The sequence below is a fragment of the Morone saxatilis genome, unplaced genomic scaffold (assembly GCF_004916995.1).
Source record: "Morone saxatilis isolate NCDOM2014 unplaced genomic scaffold, NCSU_SB_2.0 Contig15, whole genome shotgun sequence".
Classification (NCBI taxonomy): domain Eukaryota; kingdom Metazoa; phylum Chordata; class Actinopteri; family Moronidae; genus Morone; species Morone saxatilis.
Window position 1 is genome coordinate 15,686,092 of NW_023339707.1, and position 6,538 is coordinate 15,692,629.

Sequence of the window (6,538 nt, forward strand, 5' to 3'; positions counted from 1 at the left end):
GTGTGTGTGTGTGTTTAAGAGACAAAAGCCAGCTGGTTCTGGTTATCAAGCTGGAATTCACTGTAAAAATTACAACATTTTTTTTTCTTTTTTTCCCCCCCAGTCCTTTACCCCAAACCGCACACACACACACACACACACACACACCCCATAATTATCCAGCTCCGTTGCCTCTCCATGAGGAGCCTCTTGCTGTAGCTACTTCTGGAGAATATGTATTTTACTGCTAGACACAAAAACAAATAGGCTCACACTCACCCTGATGTCTAACATCAACAGACACTGAACCTAATTCAAAACGAGTCTTTCATATACATACATAGAGGACAGCTCTATCTAGATAATGAAAAAGTTCTACGTCAAGAGCCTCAGCGCGTGTCAGGTTTAAAGACACCTCTTATGAGCTGAATGACATCACGTCTGGGAGGGACCTATAATAACATATCTCTCTCTCTCTGCAGATTATCTCTAGATAAGTAGTGTGTGATGAAAACGTGGCTGTGTGCATACTTCATACTTCTGTCTTAGTGATTTTGTACTGTAGGTTGACGGATAACTGAGTTGGTTGTGTGTCGTGAGGTGAGCACAGATTGGAGAAGGAGTGAGTAACAGAAACACCGGCGGTCTCGTCTAGACCTCCTAATGAAACTGTGGTTTCGGCTACAATAATGAATACAGTGAGTGTGTGTCCTTTTTAAAAATGTAGAAATCTGAATCTCATCACCATCTGATCAGTTCTGTCTGTATCTCTACCCGGACGTAAAAAGTGATCTGCAAAGTTTATTTTGAGGTTGATCATTAGTAACAATACATTATTGGCTTCTTAAGAGCTTTCAAGAAACCTTTCATAAGTGGTTTCTCTGTGGCCAACTTTCACCTTTGCCAGCATCTTGCATCTGGTAGCCATTTTATGCCAGCAGCACAGCCAGAGAGTTTCCAGAGAGGTAAACCACAGTGGCATAAGGTGGAGAAACAGCAATAGCCCACCCAGGGGTCGATAACCCACAACAGCCCTGTTTGTCACAAACTACTGATAAATACATCTAACCTCTGCAGTTACACTGACTGACAACAACACGTGTAGATTAAACCCCTCTCCAATGGCTGTAATAAAGGAATTTCAGTCAAACAAGACCCAAGTTAAATGAAGTAAGACTATACATCTGATTAGTGTAGCATCTGTTAGACACACATGGTTATATCCCTGTCATTTCCTCGTGCATTTTCTCTGGATCACTTTATTACCCTGCAATAGCCAGAGGCAATAGCAGCCTATGAGTGTGAGTTTGTGTGTGCATGTTGGTGCAGCATGCCTCCATCTCTCCCTAGCCTCCAAAGTCCACTGTCAATAGCCTCCCTGGACTTTGCCAGTGCGCTTGCACTGAGAGACAAACACAAGAGCCCAGCCTGCCTGCACGCTCTGAAGTCGTTAGGAGAAACACCCTCACCTCGTGTAACTAGCACACTGTATCATACTGAACAATGGCAAAGGTGAGGCATTTGTGCTATCAGTCTGGCTGCACAGGGATGAAGTGGGTGAGGCAGAAGAGAGAGTGAAATTGACAGAGGGGATGGGACGACGTTAGAGCTGGTCACCTTTATGGTCTGAAGCCATTCGCATTAAACTAGCATGTTGACTGAACGTGAGCCAAGTTCTGTCAATGAAGTGTGCTTTCACAGGCTGCTTCGCATAAGGGAGCAACATATGAAGAAGGCCAGCAAATAGCATTTTAAGGACTCTTATAGGGACTTTCCACTGAAGCAAAACTGATTTGATGCATGAAAAAAATCAGGAACATAAGCAGAAGTTTAGCTCTCGGGATTGTCATTGGTTTGACCTTGATTTGATGTTATAGAGTGGCATGAAATAGACTCTTTCAAAGAATAACCACAATATTGCCTTGGCCTGCGCAGGACATTCTTTCAGAGGCAGTAACCCTCGGGTCAAAGTAGAGAAGTCTGGAAAAATGAGGGAGAGCACACGAGAGAAACATGAGATATTTGAAAGGCGATGAGAGGCACAGAGTGGAAGAGATGAGGAAGAAAAAGAGAGAGATGACATAAACAGACAGAGTAAAACAGATAGAGAGCGGTTGAAGGTGAACTGCAGCACTGGTCTGGCTCTGGGCCTTGCCTCTGTTCTGGAGTCTCTCTCCCATTCACAGTGACATGTGGTTTCACGGCCATTACCACACCACATTATAGTGCTATGTGCCATAATGTGAGGCGTCCATATGTACTCCACTCCCGGCTGGCTCCATAAAACACACAGGCCCAACTGTTATTGCTGGTGTCAATGTGTGCTATTGAATCTAATTTAACTCCTTTTTGTCCTCATTTCATCGAGTGTAAATCTGAATCAAACATCCAAAGTTATAAAAAGGACCCGTTCAGAATCGGCAGATGACAACACTTACTGTATGTGATAAAACAGTGTTGTATCTTTCAATATTTTTATTTGAACCGATCATGCCTGATATTTATTATTGTTCAGATCTGTCATTCCTCTTTACAGAGGTCACCATCTGCATGGTATTTAGTAAAGCAGCACATCATAAATGTCAAACTCTGAGCAAACCATGAAATGGCAAACAAAAATGCTTTGTTGTGTTACTGAGATCTGATGAGCCAGAGACAAGTCAAGTCACAATTAAACCTTCATTTTTTCTCCCTCTTTGTGACAGCGTCTCTCTGTATGTTTGTGTGTGTTTTCTGTGCATGTTTGTGTGTGTGTCCTGGGTTGAGGAACAGAAGGTCTCTGCAGGGCTTGCCTGTGTGGGTGGACTCTGGGATTCACCGTGAAAACAACCAAAAAGCCAAGGACATTTCCTAAATAGGAGCTCACACCATACAGTATAGGGTTTGATCATCTGGTTGGTGCTGTATTTGTGTATTTATTCAAAGATATTTGTACATATGTGTGTGTTTTTTAGTTTTAAGGAGTGATTTTGCATGTGCACATACAGTTGTGTGTGTGTTCATTAGTGGATACGTGTTTTGTTTGGCAATTGTGTTTGCATGTTTGGCACAGCGCTTTTTTTTAATGCACACAGAGGAAGAAAAGCAGCTAACCTCTGCCAGCATCAGCTTCCTATTAAGGCGTCTGTGTGGGCGTGTAAAAATCTACTTATCTGTCTCGGCTCAGATGATTATTTTGTACGTGCAGAGTGGTTGACAATAGGCCTTCACATAGAGAGCTAGATTGTGTCCTCAGGTCTGACAGTTAGACAGAAGCTGTTGAAACACTCTGCTCTGCAGCCTGAGCTGCAGCCAGATAAGTGGAAGACAAAGACACTATTATATTGTCACACGTGGCCCAGAGACATTACAACTCAACACAATACCATTCTGCCACAGGCTGCTGTGGCCGTGGGCCTGGATAAGGTTGAGTTGCAGAACCAATGCATGTACAGAGACTCTGTTTAACTCCAGATTATTTGTCACTGACATTGTGTGATTTATGGGGATGTTTTTACAGTTGGTGATGTATCTCTCTGGTTGGGAGTCCAGGTTTTGGGTGCTATAACACTGGGTGTAAACAATCTGATATTATGGCCATGTGAAACATCGGTCCTGTGGAATGCTTACAAGGTAACTCCACCTATTTTACACATTAATGTCTGTTCATAGGTCTTGGGGAGTACATCCTGCATATGTGAAAAATATCCTTATCTGTCCTTTTACACCACTTGCTTGCTACAGATACCTCCCTTTCCTGGTTTTTATCTGTCCTATCAGCTGTTTATCTTTTTTGTCTTCAGAAACTTAGATGTGTTGGACCAGACAGGCCTCACTCTAGACCTTTTGCTAAACGGCAGCTACAGTTTATTTGTATAGAGCTGATGTCCACCAGATGGCTGGACTCACTGGACCTGGTTCTTGTGCTGTTCCCATGGCAACTTCTCTGGAGCAATGGACAGTAAGGGACCTCTGGTAGCTGGGCCGTCTCAGGTCAGGCACAGGTCAAAAAGTGTTGCTACTACTAATGGCTACTGCAGGTTCACGTGGCTGTTCCTCTCTCTGTTTGATTTTCAACTGTTATAAAAGCCTTTGTTGCTTAAGTCTGGATGGCTATTATTGGCTGGATGGTTACCATAAAATCAGTTACACAGAAAGTGTGACGTCTTAAAGAAAAGAAAAGCAACATGACAAAAGTATTGTCTGTCACATTTTTGACATGAAGGGTGGAAAATGTCTAATGTCACAGCCCAAGAATAGACTGATATGACATGATTCAGAGGTAAATGTGTTTCTGCCTCTTCCTGGATATGAGCTGAATATGAGCAGAGGGGAAATAGAGGGATAATACTGGTGGTGATCAGGGCCTGGTAGAATGGCCCATGATGGAGAGCTATAAATAGCCTCACTTGGACACTCATCTTGGCTCCTGCCCCATCCTCCTGCACCACCCTCTGCTCTGCTGTCCCACACCTCCATCCTCTCCCTGTCCTTCCCCAATTCCACCCCCTCCCTGCATGTCTCCATCCCTCCCTCGTTCCCATATAGCACCTGCTCCGACACTTCCTCTGCCAACTGGCTGATGTCATGCTTTGGTACCGGACAGACGTCCTCACGCTTAATACTGCCCTACTAAATGGCAGCCAGTGCAGAGACGACCAGGCTTACCCACACACACTCCTTCACACACACACACACACACACACACACACACAAACACACACATGCTGCCTCCTCCGGCATGTGATCATATCACGACACACTGTCCTGCCGTGACCATTTGAATGCAGTCAGAATGTTAAAGAAATATCCTGTGTTGTTTAGGATCTTATATAAAAAATTCAAATCAAATCAGCTGGTATTGCCACTGGGGCTGCAACTAATAATTATGTTCATCATTGATTGATTTTTATCTATTTTCATTTTATCCATCAACTGTGAATAATTCCCAACACAATTCCCCAGAGCCCGAGGTGACATCTTTAAATTGCTTGTTTGGTCTGACTTATTCAATTGAAATATTCAATTGAAATGTTCAATATCTAGTGAAAAGAGACTTTTGCTGAACACTTACTTTGCATTAAACTTACCTTAATGCTTAACTCAGCTGCTGAATAGGCCTCAAGATATGTGTTGATGTGCACTCAGGAGCTTTTGGATTACAGCCTTTCTTCCATCCTGTGTGACCTCTCTTTAGTTGTGGCACTGACCCATGACTTTGTTATTGCCACACAGGGGCCTGTCTCCCCTAAACACACTTTGCATACCCACTGTCTGTGTGTATTTCCTGTCTGCAGCATCACTGCTTCCTGTGCTCTTAAACTCTGAAGTCCTCCATTGGGGAACTCGACACAAGAACCTCTCCACTTCACTCTCAGGGATTAAAGCGGAGACTGCTAGACTCGACGTAGCCTTTTCTCCCTGTATGCATGCTCACACAAACTCACGCTCACACACAGACAAAACTGCAGGGCTACAGAGTACCTTCATAAAAGTGTCTTCTCTACCCCGGTCCCATCACATTCTGCCATTCTTTTTTTCTGCTCTCCATTGTCACTTTCCCTTTATTTTTTTATGTGTTTTTATTTTATTTGCGCACAGGAAATGCACAGCGGTTGATTTACAGCAAAGAAAGGTTCTGGTTGAAATTGGAGGGAAAGACCTATTGCTCAGTTGTAATCTTTTTCCTTCCTAAGAGTATCTCTCCTGTTCGCCAACCACCATTCCTCTCTCTTTCTCTATATTCCTCACCCTCCCCTTCTCCCATCACCCATCTCCCTGTCTGCTCTTGTCTCCTGCACTCTTACAGTAACTGCACTGACATTTCATACATCTGTGTGTCTCTAGCCCTGTTCTGTTAATATTTACCTACACTCAGCTGCATAAGAACTAGACTCTGGTTCTGAAAAGGTACACAGACACACTTCACAGGTTTTAGTTTCCTGGAGAACTGGTTGTATTCTAACATATTCTGATCCAGTAGAAATCTAATAAAAGTTAAGGTTTAAAATGGGTTTGTCAGATTTGTAAGAAAATAGTTGATTTTGTTTTCTTCTTCCTCAGAAAGGTGACTATAGTTCAAAGCTTTTTCTTGCTTTTTCAGGAGCACTTCATCTCTGTTTATATGTTTTCCAGCTGTGAGGTCATGCAGATCATGCGTCCTGATGTAATTAATGTATTTATAAGCCAGCAGGGGAGGAGTTGAGTGAATGACAGTAAGTGAGGAGCAGAGTAAGCTGAAGCCCTCAAGACTGTGGAGCCACTGAGGCGTCCGTGCCTGGAGCCTGCTAGTAAAACATTTTGACCCCCTCATTATGGCCCATTTAGAGGATCAGGAGTTCCTAAAACAACTTGTCTACATTTCTTAACGTGACTTTTGCATGCAGTCATGAGGTTGCAGCTTGGAACCAGGTCTGTCTGGTTGAATCTGGAGCCGTTGCCACTTCCATCCTCTTGTCATCCTCACACGGCTGTGACGAGGGCTTGCAACATCAACTGCGGCTGAGGCTTCGGTTTAGGAGGAGGAACCGTGAATCACAGCACATCTCCCTCTCTGTCTGTCTCCCTCTCTCTCTTTCTC